Source organism: Dama dama, chromosome 19 (genome assembly GCF_033118175.1).
Source record: "Dama dama isolate Ldn47 chromosome 19, ASM3311817v1, whole genome shotgun sequence".
In the NCBI taxonomy this organism is placed as follows: Eukaryota; Metazoa; Chordata; class Mammalia; order Artiodactyla; family Cervidae; genus Dama; species Dama dama.
The window spans coordinates 61,205,212-61,219,425 of record NC_083699.1 but is presented as its reverse complement, the minus strand read 5'-3'; the positions used below and the strand labels follow the sequence as shown (position 1 = coordinate 61,219,425).

General features: G+C 36.7%; 1 pseudogene; it reads right to left on the bottom strand.

Moving 5' to 3' along the window:
- LOC133074091 (kinesin-like protein KIF11) overlaps positions 1–13,919 on the bottom strand; it is a 42,936-nt pseudogene extending 29,017 nt beyond the window's left edge.
- Between the last annotated feature and the right edge of the window lie 295 nt (positions 13,920–14,214).

Here is a 14,214-nt window from a genome sequence, read left to right as displayed (position 1 = left end):
TGGGAAACCAACCCATTATTCTCCAAACTGTCAAAGGAAATGAATCAAGCATTTGTCCTGTCTTTCCTATAAGAACTACAGCCTTGGGGAGTTGAGGGAATGTTCCTTTATATAGAGTTAGTCCAGCAATCAACTAAGGAAGAACAGTTCAAAAATTATTATTTTGCAACCCTTAAAGAACTAGTGGATCAGGTCACTTGAATATAATCAATCCCTTATCAAAAAAGGGAAAGAACCAGATATTATGTGCTTCCAAGTAGGAGAATATACCACCACTTATGAAGTATTTTGGCCAAAAATATATAAATAAGATAAAATCTGACTCTATCAAGTCTCAAAATCCAACTACTAATTTTGGCATACCTTATTTGGATCCTAAAACAAAATATTAAAAGTCTACACTGAAACAACTGGAATTTTTAAACAATGACTGAATATTTTATCATAATAAATTACTGTTAAATATTTTTAGATTGAATAATAGCAATAGGGTTCAAAAATTCAAGTGTCTAAAATAAAATGAATGCTTATAAAAGAGCATGGCCTTTAAAAAATAATGAATATAAAAATCACTGTGGTTTTTCTCAGATCCTGACAATTTTGACACCCTTTATCAAGAGAGGTTTGCTCATATAAGCTTCCTTTTAAACAATCTGATTCCAAGAGTTATTTAAAAATGACAGTAATTAAAACTGTGGTATTAGTGAGGGACAGACATAAATCAATGCAACAGAATAGAAAGCCCAGCCATTTTGGAAAACAACTTGGCAGTTCCTTAAAAAAAAAAAAAAAAAGAAAATTTACATTCAATTACCATACAACACAACAATTATACTCTTTGGCAATTATCTCAGAAAAATGAAAGTTTACATGTACACAAATTACTATAAACAAATATGATCAAAGCAGTTTTATTTTCAATTGTGAAAAACTGAAATCAGCCCGTATGTCTTTCACAGGTGAATCTGACAACAAACTATGTGTGGTATACTACACATGTGCCGTGCTGTGCTGTGCTTAGTCGCTCAGTTGCGTCTGACTCTTTGCTACCCCACGGACTGTAGCCCACCATGCTCCTCTGTCCTTGGGGATTCTCCAGGCAAGAATACTGGCGTAGGTTGCCATGCCCTCCTCCAGGGGATCTTCCCAACCCAGGTATCAAACCCAGGTCTCCCGCATTTCAGGTGAATTCTTTAGTCTGAGCCACCAGGGAAGCCCAAGAATACTGGAGTAGGTAGCCTATCCCTTCTCCAGGGGATCTTCCTGACCCAGGAACTGAACTGGGGTCTCCCTCGTTGCAGGCGGGTGGTATATACATACCATGGAATATTCCTCAGCATTAAAAAGTAAAGCTCTATTGATATGCACCACTCAGGTTAACCTCCAGGGAATTATGCTGAGTGATAAAAGCAATCCCCAAAGTTTACATACTGTATGATTTCACTCAATAACATCTTAAAATGACAAAGGTTTAGAAATAGAGGACAGACCATTGGATAGCAAAGATTATGGTTAGGAGGTCAGAGTGGGAAGGAAGTGATTATAAAAGGCCAGTGAGGAATCCTTGCTGAGATGGGACTGTTCAGTATCTTGACTGTGATAGTGGCTCTATGAACCTACACATGACAAAACTGTATAGAACTAACTAAACACACACACATGAGTACCAGAAAAATTGAGGAATAAGACCAATGAATTGCTATTAATGGTGTCCCTGCAATGATTTTACTATATAGTTTAATAAAATGTACAAAGGATCTCTTTGTATTACTTCTTTCAACTGCATGTGAATCTACAGTTGTCTCAATAGAAACAAACAAACAAAAAAACCCACTACCAATAAAAGGAAAAGAAGCCAGACTGGGAGGAAATATTTACAAATTATTTCATAAAGGATCATATCTAGAAAATATGAACAATCCTTTACAACTTCATAAAAAGACAACCCAATTAAAAACTGGCAAAGGATTTAAATAGACATTTCACAAACAAAGATATACATATGGATAATAAGCTTGAGAAAAGATGCTGAATATCACTATTCATTAAGGAAATGCTAATTAAAACTGCACTGAAGTACCATTATAGGCTTAAATTTTACTGACTGGATAGAGCTTGTAAGGTCATCTATTAAAATTAGAAAAAGCATTTTAACACACAGGGTATTCAGTTCAAGCCATTAAATGAAAAGCCTTATCACAAAGGTAATTTAATACATTTTTAAAAACAATTATCTGTTTCAGTTCCTCATTTTCACATTTGTCAAACAAATTTCTATTACTCTATAAAAATTCACAATTACCTTAATCAGAGCTTTCTTGGTGAGTTTCTGGTTAACCTCAGGCTTATTTCAGTATGTTCTTTGCTCTAAGAGCATATTCCAATGTGCTCAGTTTCCTGTGATGAAAAGAAAAGGCCAATTACTGAAGATATGAGAATAATGTAGTTTTGTTACCCAAAATGTACTATACAATAACATAATAATTTTTGGTTATATCTAATATAAACATTTACCCACTAATACTACCATACCCAACCTTTATAAATGAGGAATGTTCTTAAAGCAACTATACTCCAATTAAGCAAATAAATACAATAGAGGACTGTTTAAAACATCCTTATTTTTCACTCTTTCAAGTTTCAAGTTTCACTCTTCAACTTTACTATAATTTAATCTAATAATTTTTTGTTTTAGTCTTAAGCTCTTTAGAAAAAAAAAAAACTCAATGAATTTCATCAACTGATGAATAAACAAAATGTCCTATATCCCTATCATTCACCCACCAAAAGGAATGAGTTCTGATACCTGCTGCAAGGTGGATGAACATTGAAAACATTATGCCAAGTGAAAGAAGCCAGAAATGAAAGAACACTTATTATGTGATTCCATTTATATAAAATATTCAGAATAGGCAAAGGTATAGATTAAAGAAAGTAGATTAATAGTGACCTAGGGCTGGAAATGGAAACTGATGGGGAGTGACTGCTAATAGGTTACAGGGTTTCTTTCCAGGATAAAAATGATTAGATTTTGGGTGAGAGTTGCATAGCTCGATGAATATAGTAAAATCACCTAATTATATACTTTCAATGGATGCATTTTATAGTATACAAATCATTTCTCAACAAAGATAGTTTTTAAAATGAAAGAGGGAGTTAAGAGACTTTATAAAAGCTTTTCTAATTCCGCTCAAAGACAATAATCCAGTAAAATTAAAGTAGACTTTACCATCTTTGTTGTTTCTCTTGGTTTTCCTACCTGTACCCCCACATCTAGCCCCATCTTTAGGGATCTCTAAGCAGCCTCTAAAGCACTACTATTCACTTAACCCACTTTTAAGGCCTCAGTTAAACCATTCACTGCTAATGACCACAGCGATTATCTTTGAAGACTGGAAAAACACAACTAAGTAACTAGCTTTTTAAGATTGAAAAGTGCCAGCAAGGAGAAAGGCAATATTTCAGTGGTGTTCTCCTCTGTGTGTCCACCACATACAATGTCCAGATTATTTTTACTGTAGTATAGAATGAATGAAGCCAATTAGTTAACTCTAAAAATATTATACATGATAGTTAGGGAATTCTCTGGCAGTCTAGTGTTTAGGACTCCAAATTTTCACTGCTGAGGGCCCAGGTTCAATCCCTTGTTGAAAACTAAGATCCCACAAGCCACACAGCACAGCCAAAAAAAGTGACAGGTAAGACCTTACCTCCAGATTGAGAGATGCAGGAGAAAATGTTGCAATGATAGATGTTCTTGTACGTCCCCGAAAGAGTCCTGGAGGATTCTAATCAGTTTAGATTCTCGATAAGGAATATGAGGTGTTCTTTCTACACGAACAGTAATAACCCTTCCCAGAGTCAACAGGGAATGACTGATATTTCCAGCTTCCTGAGCTCTCTTGTCAACTGCTCCAGAATGGCCAATGTTCTCACTGCCTGCAAGATCAACCTTGCATTTTAAAAATAAAAATAAGTCCTCAGTCTATGGATTTGGAATAGAAGACTTTCATCCTCATATTGTACATAAAGATATTAAATAGCCAGTAAAATAATTTCCTACAAATAACAACCCACTACAAAACCAATAACCCAGTGACTACAAAAGTACTGTCTCTAAATACACAATTTTCAAACTGCTCTATGAGGTGAGAAAGAAGAAACAGTGGAAGAGAACTACCATTTGACTTAGCAATCCCACTTCTGGGTATGTATGCAAAGAAAATGAAATCTCTATCTCAAAAAATACCTGCACTCCCACATTCACTGCACTGTTAATAATAAACAAGGTATGGAAACAGCCTAAGTACCCACTGACAAATGAATAAAGATGTGACATGATGTGCATGCACACACACACACTTGAATATTATTCAGCCAAGTGGAAGGATATCCTGCTACACTGTACATTTTAAATACATAATTTTATTTGTCAATTATACCTCAATAAAACTACCAAAAAAAAGAAAAGAAAACTGAAAGAATGAACAGGGGTATTACAGTTGATGCTTACCAAGTTCAACTTTCCAATTTTAACAAGCTCCTCTCCATCAACTGTAGTTTCTTTCATATGTATTGTAACAGAGAAAACTGAGTGGGATCAACTAGAAAACAAGAACAAGTTGCCCAATCATTATAATGCAAAACATTATTTGTTTTCCTTCTGTAACATAATGAAAACAACAAAGAAAGGTCTAAATCCACCAGGGTAGAGAAAGATATTATCAGACAGGATAATAATAAGATTTTGGAAAAAAAAAAAAAAGATTTTGGAAGACAGTGGATGGATAGAATGATGCTAGGTTTTGGCTTTCTTGGTCCTGCTGCCTGCACAGAAGAAACCAATAATAATCTACCTGAAAACAGCTTAAATGACAGAATCCTCAGGCACCTCTGAAAGCTGGATGTGGTATAGTGTTTGAACATCTGCCTGGTGTGTCAGAAGAGATGGCTTGCAATTGATCTATTTATAAAAACCACTTGAAATACATCATTACCTTAAACTCAAGCAGCATCAGGCAAGCCACCAGATCACTCCCACTCAGTGTCAACTGTCCTAAAAGTAGATTGCTATGCTTTGAGAAGGTCACCGGAGACAGATAGGTCCTTCCTCTGAACAGCACAAGTAGTAAACAGTAGTGTTCACTGAAACACCACAAGTAATCACTGCTAGACTACAAGGTTTTCCAAAGTCCATCTTACACTGTATACTGACACTCAACTTTTATCTTAGTGATATAAAAAACAATACAGAGAACCAAAGATAGCATTCCTTTCTGTATCAATATCTGATGAAGAACATTCTGTTTGTTAATGTCATTGATGGTTGGAATATGGTAATTTCTAATTTTCTCATTTGTACTTTTCATGTGACTTGGAAAATTTTATAAGTATCATTTTTACAAAATTATTTAAGTTATTTTAAATAACAGAAAAGGGGAGGGACACAGGGAGAAATATAAACTATAGATGTGAATTATAAAATATATCTCATGTTTTCCTACCATTATTTGCCCATTCCTAATCCAAGATAATAGAATTAAGGCTACAAAGCATAAAAGTCAACTCTGATTTTGGAAAACTGAATCACGTTTCTTTTCCTTATCACATACATTGATAAGAAGATACCTTTACTCCAGTCTTCAGTGAAAATTAAGAAATTTTAAATTATTCAAATTTACAGAATGGGAATTTTATATTTCAGAGAAAAGTATTTAGAGAAACAAATTTTCTTAAATTCATTCTTCCAAAGTCTAAATCAAGTTAAGCTATAAAGCAAACATTTAATTCAAATGGAAACTTCATTCTATGATTTGTTTATAACTCCATTTTTAATAGAAAGGTATTATAGGAAATTTAAATTATAAAATCACCCATAATTCCATGATACTGATTACTTTCATGTTATGCTATTTTTCTTCTTTCTTTAAATACACACATATTTATATAGAGCTACAATTATAACTGCTATAGCATATTGTAGAAATGTCCGACTATAAGAGAGCAACTGTAAGAGAGCAAGACCTCAAAGTCATTTTGCAGTTTGAGGAAAATGATATTCAGGTAAGTTTAACTACCTGAAGTAACATACTTAATTAACTGCAGAACTGGAACTAAGCACATATATCTAACTCCTAATCTACAACTCTTTCAATTACATTCTGATGTTTCCTTCAAAGACGAGCAAAAAAAAAAAATCACCTCTGATTTGGTAAAGTGCATTTCTAGAGTCTGGGATTCATCTTATAAGGGATTCTATCAAATATGCCTCTTTCTCCCCTTGAAAGCCTGTACTAGTGATCATGTGTCTTCCTACATTAAAATGAAGCCATTTGGGAAGAAAAAAGTCTTGCTGTGCAACCTAAATATATAAAATTTTGTCATTTATACCTCTATTAAGCTGGGGGGAAAAAAAACAGGCCATTTGGTTTTCTTCTAATCTTTACTCAAACAAGGGATTTTCAAACTGTATTCTAAGTATCCTTAGGGGCTCCAGAAAAGTACTCAGGGCAAATCTCCTGAAGGCTGAGGAGGTAAGCCCCTGAGTATCCCACTGCCAAATCAACTACCCCAGCCACATTTTAATCAGGGCTCCCATGTATAATTTCATTTGGGAAAATAAACCTTCTACTTAAAAAAACTTAATAATTCTGCTCAAATTCAACTTATCTTTGTCCTCCTTTCAACATTCTCCCAATATTGGTGCTCTCCTTATAAACCTCAAGCCAATTACTAAGGCAAGCAATCCAGCACACAATCTAGATGTGTGACTCACATACCTTGACACACCCCAATTTGATTTCCCAAGTTTGGATATTCTTCTTAAAACCAAAATGGAGCAGTGGGGGAAACAAGGGCTTTCTTACTTAGAGTAGGCGTTCATCAAAGTTGCTGCAGTTGTCCTTTTTGCTGCCCCCTTCTCCAAAATTTGATAGACTTCATCCTTGTTGTACACTGTAATTTCTTCTAAACCTTTGATTATCACTCCCCTCTGACCAAATATCAGAAGAGCATCAATTAAATTGGTTTAAATATATATATATATATCTCAAAATATCACACATTAACATTTGGAGACATTTCATTGTCAAAGACTCAAGTTACCTTGTTACGGGGATCATCAAACATCTTCAGTCTCTCAGAAACATCAGAAGACGGATTAAGGAGATCAAAGAGCTCTTCATTATAGATTTCCAATAGTGACACTTTCACTGAAAATTCAGTACCATTATCAGTAAGTTTCTCAAAAATCTGATGAAGAGTATGTGGAATGATACCAGCCAAAGGATCCTGAAATTATAATATTAATAAAGACCTAAAGAATAGCATTTACGGCAATAGTTAAAACTCATATATAACAAGGGGCTTCTTTATAGTATATTTAAACATAAATATGTCAAAACAGGTTTAAAAAAAAATTAAAAAGCTGACTAATGTTAGAGAAGCCAAATCACTTACAAGCCATTTACAACAATCTGTTCAATAAAAATTATTCTTCCTTACACCTTCCACAAATCTGTCATTCCAGTCAGCTACTTCATGCCTAAGCATTATACAGAAACCAACTGAATCAAGTTCCTTATAAAGCCAACTTCAATAATCCTCTCCAACTTTTCTCATGAGAACATAGTACCATTCTTTTAATCAGAAAAGTGGCTCATCTAACAGTATATTCCCTATTTCCGACATAAAACAAATTTGTTTCTCAAATGTCTAAGTATCCTTAATAAACCTGTTATGACTCTATAAATTTTGAAACTGTGCTTTAAGCCTATTTCATATTTTCTATGATTACAATTCCATAACACTATTACCCATGCATAAAGTAAGTTAATGTCCCAACCATTAGAAGAAAGGATCTGCCTAAATGTTAGTAATTTGGAAAATATTAGTCATTAAACTCATTTAGGTTTAAACACATTTCTTTGTGAAATGTACTATGTGCTTCCTATAATCTTCAACAATACAGTGATCTTAATTTCACACTCAAAGTCATCATTAATAAAGTACCATACTGCTCCCATGGTTATGCTAACTTTACAAGACTCACTTCCTCACTGCAAAGCCTTCCCCTTCAAGTCCTACTCACATTCCACTTCCCCACAATAGTCTGCTCCAACCTTCTGCCCCAAAGAGACCCTTCTCTCATCATCTAACTGTACCATATGTATTGCTCCTCTCTCTCCCAGTAAGACTTTATGTTTCTTAAACAGAAGCCATTACATATACTTTAATATCATTACACTAGTAGTTTATCCTAAATTCATGTTTGACATGGTACTCTGATCTATTTCAGACAGAGGCGTCCAACCAAGTTTTATTCAGCTGCACTTGAGCCACTTTAGAGACAGAAGTCTGATATAAACAATAAATACCTCCTCCCAAGTATACTCTTCCTTAGGGGACCTTTCACCTTCTGTTGTAAAGGTTTTTCCAGTGCCGGTTTGGCCATATCTGTCAAAATTAACAGAAGTGTTAAACAAAAACATTGATTACATGCATCTAAAACTTTTCATCAATTTGAAAAGTGCTTCACTCACACAAAAATAGTGCAATTATAGCCCATAATAACTTCATCCAGAATTGGACAAACACCACTTCACTAAACGTCAATTTGTTTAGTATTTGCTCCAAAAACCTAGCCAAAAAACAAAAGGCATTTCTTAAAAAAAAACTTCAAAATTACCTTAATAATTGTTTTTAATATATTAATTTATCCAGCCCACGAGAAACCATTTGACAACTCAAAGGATCGACTGAAATTTCTAACTACACCAGAACCTACAGAAAATATACATACTAGGATAATTTTACATCAGTGGATAATAAGAAGTAGCAGCACTTTAGGAAGTAAGTACCGTATCAAAAGTGTATGTTTTCCTTGAGCTTTTGTCCGCCAGTCCTCCAGTTCGAACACTAACTTCTTTCCACACATGATCCCATCCTACTACCGAATGGACATTAGTTTTCCGTCTGCCAAATTAAATGGTCTGTAACATGAAACACACAAGGTAATTAAAGAACTCTTCTTCTTTTTAACTTTTTATTTTGTATTGGGGTATATATAACCAATTAAAACTGTTGTTATAGTTTCAGGTGAACAGCTAAGGGACTTAGCCATACATATAAATGTAACCATTCTCCCCCAAATTCCTCTCCTATCCAGGCTGCCACTTAACATTAAGCAGAGTTCCAGGTTCTTGTGGTTATCCATTTTAAATATAGCAGTGTGTCCCTATCGATCCCCAACTCCCTAACTATCCCTTCTCCCCAGCAACCATAAGTTCGTTCTCTAAGTCTGTGAGTCTGTTTTGTAAGTAAGTTCACTTAAGAATTAAGAACTCTTAGTTATCAGGTTACTGATGACATTTTTGTTAATATCTCAGAGAAGAACAACGGGAAGTTTTAACTACACTGTTGGTGACAGAGATTAAATGGGGCCTAAATGACACTGCTAAAGCAGACAGCAGAATTTTATGGGTTTCAATTGCCAGAAATAAAATTAGTTTAAAAAGTTTTGAAAGACATGTACAATTCTGACAGTTTCTTGGAGTAGACACTAAGAGAATTAATTTGTAAAAAGGTGAAACTTATTTTTCAGAATTCTATTTCCACTGTTCCTAGAATCCAGCCAAGTTAGGTTATGATGCAGTAGAAAGAACATGCCAAATTTGCATCCAAAGTATTAACCTGCCAAGGGATAACTGGCACAAAATAAACAATATATTAAAATAATGACTAATACATAGAGTGCTTACTACGTGCCAGGTACTCACTGTTCCAAGTGTTTCACATGTGTTAATTCAATTTGTCCTCAAGACACTGAGGTCTACTGGGGAACATAAAACAAATGATTATAAGAGAGATGACGTTTAGTAAGGGGAAGTAAAAGGTGCTATAGGAACATACAGCAGAAACTTAATGGGGCCCTGATTAGGACAGAGCAGGACAGAGGAGGTGTGATGGGAAAGACTCTATGTGAAGTAAAATAAGATAAAAGCCTCCTTAGGCATTTCGGTAGAATGAGGACTCTTCATCCAGTCTGCCCGGGCAATGGAGCCCTTTGTGCCTGTCCCCTCATTTGAAAATTAAAAGGTTGGTAACAGTACCAACCCCAAAATGTGGGAAAACAAGTCCTATGTAATTTACTGTTTCCCCAGCGTCTACTACTCTGCTTAGCAGACACTCAAATATTAATATCTGTTATACTACACTGCTTAATAAATGTCATCCTTAGGGGAACGAAAGGAAAGCTAAAAAGAACCACAGTCCACAGAGTAGCATCCATAAGATACTGACATACTTAACAGAAATCTGAGCCTAAGGGAGAGGTATTCTTGCCCTGAGTTCACTTTTCCAATTCATTATCACATACTGTGACAGGAAATGCCAAATAGGAAGTTACCTTTCCCCTCATCACTAGACTAACCAAACTGCTATTTATGTTGTTAAGAATACCTCAATGTCCTCTGGCATGCCCCACCCCCATATTTGACTTGTCAGACCACACTTGTGATCCTGAGAAATTTAACTCAGTAACTTCCAAGTACTATCTTGTCATGCTGTCATTTGTTAAATGTGCTGAAACCTAACAACGCACAAGTCACAGTACGCAGAATTGCTCTCCTGTGGTTAAAGCTTTTCCAATTGGTCTGATCTAGTCTGGATGTGTGATTAAATTACCAAATGAATACCATTCAAGTTGTTTAGGCAAAGTAGTAGAAATTCCCACAAATCACACACTCCTAAAAGTCATCAAAGCTCCCACAAAGGAGCTTTAGGGACTGTTTATACTGCGATAAAGAGTACTTCCAACCAGTTATTTTCCTATCCAGACTTCTTTAATTAGAAATTGCAAGGTTGCTGCTGATGACACTAGCAAAACCATCAACTGTAGTTGACTTTCGCTGGTGGTTCAAAAGTAAAGAATCTGCCTGCAATGCAGGAGACCTGGGTTCAATTTCTGGGTAGGGAAGATACCCTGAAGAAGGGAATGGCTACTCACTCAAGTATTCTTGCCTGGAGATTTCCACGAACAGAGAAGCCTGGCGGGCTACAGTCCATGCAATCGCCGAGGCATACATAACTAAGTGACTAACACTAATGCCTTCACTACAGTCAGATTAAAATTCAAACAACCAAAATGGTAAAGAAAGACTGAGGATTAAAAAAACAGTCCTGTCCACTAAATTCATTCATTCACCCCATAAATATTCATATAGCTACTGAACAAGAACATCATAAAGATTGTATTCATTGTAATAAAAAAATGAAGTCATCTCTTAAAATTTTGCTTATTTCTTAGGTTATCATAAAGATTGCATTCATTGTAATCAAAAACTGAAGTCATCTCTCTTAAAATTTTGCGGATCTCTTGGTGGTGTAGTTGCTAAGTCGTGTCCAATTCTTGCAACCCCATGGACTATAGCTTGCCAGGCTCCTCTGTTCATGAGATTCTTCCGGCAAGAATACTGGACTGGTTGCCATTTTCTTCTCCAGAGGATCTTCCTGACCCTGGGATCAAACCCAGGTCTCCTGCATTGTAGGCAGATTCTTTACCAACTGAGCTACGAGGGAAGCCCTTAAGCTGATCTCTTATTGCTACTGCTAAGTCACGTCAGTCGTGTCCGACTCTGTGCAACCCCATAGACACCAGCCTACCAGGCTCCTGTCCCTCGGATTCTCCAGGCAAGAACACTGGAGTGGGTTGCCATTTCCTTCTCCAGTGCATGCAAGTAAAAAGTGAAAGTGAAGTCGCTCAGTCGTGTCCGACTCTTAGCAACCCCATGGACTGTAGCCTACCAGGCTCCTCTGTCCATGGGATTTCCCAGGCTGATCTCTTAGGTAATCATAAACTGTTGCCATAAAGAGTTTAAAACTGGGGGAAAAAAATCAGAGAAGAGGAAGAGGATGTGACAGAAACCACATGTAATCTGAAAAGCCTAAAATATTTACTCTCTGGGCCCTTTGAGAAGAGTTGATAACCCTCAAGGGCATAAGTTGTTTATTTACTAAAGTTTAAGGACACATTGGGCTTCCCAGGTAGCGCAGTGGTTAAGAATCCACCTGCCAGGGCGGGAGACAGCAGAGACACAGGTTCGTTCAATCTCTGGGTCAGGAAGATCTCGTGGAGAAGGAAATGGCAACCCACTCCACTATTCTAGCCTGGGAAATCCCATGAACAGAGGAGCCTGGTGGGCTACAGTCCACGGGGTCGCAAAGATCTGGACACAACTAAGCACACACACACACCACCACCACCACACCAAGAACAGAAATCCTTGCAGTAGGAGGGCTATTTGAAAAAGAAAAGGCTAACCTGAAAAGAAAAACATCTCTTTATACTGAAATTATTGTAAACAATGGACACTACCTAAGCACTTTTCATTAGCAATAAAATAAATCTCTTTTAAGTTAAAGCTTTAAATGTATGGAGATAATAAACATGAAATTCACGATAACGTTCAACTCTTGAGGTAGAGGAAAGGGATGCGGAGGGATACAGTGGGATTCTAGCTGTAATGATTCTTCTGTTTCTAAACACAGATGCTTGGTATATTGTTCTTTATAATTTTTCATAGGTCTGACCTATTTTTTAACTAACAATAAAATGAAATTAAAGAAAATAAAGCCACACTGAAAAGGTAATACTGCTTGACTTTATTAAGTGATCAAAATCATATAAAAATTTGTATTTGAATATGGGCTGTTTTTTTTAACCTTCAAGATAAGTAACTATTAACAGAGGCCCCAGAGTGCAACTGGTAATTGGCTGCTACTGCTGCTAAGTCACGTCAGTCGTGTCCAATTCTGTGTGACCCCATAGACTGCTACCCACCAGGCTTCTGTCCCTGGGATTCTCCAGGTAATTGGCTAGACTTAGGGAATTGGCTAGACAAGTGTCCTCTCAGGCACCTACTTTAGAGTTAGCTATTACCTTTGATATGTACAACTCAAGCCACCAAAGCTGTGTAGGCAATAACCTAATAAAGTTTGTTAATACACTTTTAAAATAACCTTTTAATTTTAGAATACGTTTGGATTTACAGAAAAGTTTCTCAGAGTTGGTAAGAGTTTTTAATATCACAGCAACAAAAATAGACACACAAAATACACATATACCAGCAGACTGTGCAGGGCGTCTAAAAAGCCAAATCAATCCAATATTTGGTTAATCAATAGATTGTTCAAGTATGTTCTTCTTCTCCTACCGCATTTTAAAGCTGGGAAGTGATGCAGGGAACTAATCAGGAGAAAGCTGAACACCTTCACCCACCCACTGGAAAATGTAGCACAACTTTAGTTGTCTCCCTGATTTTTTAAAACATAAACTCATTCTACAACTTATATTTTTAACAACAATGATGTTTATTTATTTACTAAGGATTAAGAAAATATTGCTTCTAGAACAAAGTGAGGAAGTAAATGATTACTTTTATAGAGATGATGGAGAGGATGGTAATAACAACTTAAAAGTGCTAAATATCTGTTTAGTAGGTGTGGAGTCGTTTCCAAACTGATCAACTGCAAGGAGTGGCATACAGAATAACACCTAAATCTTTGTCTACAGTATTTTTTTAAAAAAACACATTTCACTAAAAAACGGCGACGAACTTCTCCTCAATAGCAGTTTAAACTATAAACTCAGTTACAGATATCCTTTCTTCTGGAAAAACAAAACAAAACAAAACACTAATTGACTCCTCACAGTAACCGGGTGTCATTTTTCTCGAACAGAACGCAGGAAACTATCAAACAGGAAGGTCTGGTTCCTTCAGAAAATTGCAAACAAAATCCCTCTCCTCGGACTGCGCAGGAAGGAGCCCGGCAGCAAAGCCCAGGGCTCGGAACCCTGCAAGCTCACCCTACCTGCATCTCACCACCACCTCGATGTTCTTCCCCTTTTCATCTTTCTTCATCGTAGATGAATTCGGCTGAGACGCCACAACTGTCCTCTAAGAAGGCCGGGTCACGGACTCGGGCGCTGTGAGGCATGGAGCGGCTCGGCGGCCGGCGCTGACCTAGGTACCCTCCTCCCCTGGCGGGTGCTGGCGTGCACGCGGAAATCCTTATCGCCCAGGAACCATGACTGACCGTGGCGTCTGCCCCGCACTAGCCCGAGCCTTCCAGTCAAAAACCTAGTCTCCGTCCCAAGCCCAGGAAACGGAGGAACCACTCAACTCCTCACTTTAAAAAGGAGCCGACTGGCCGGCC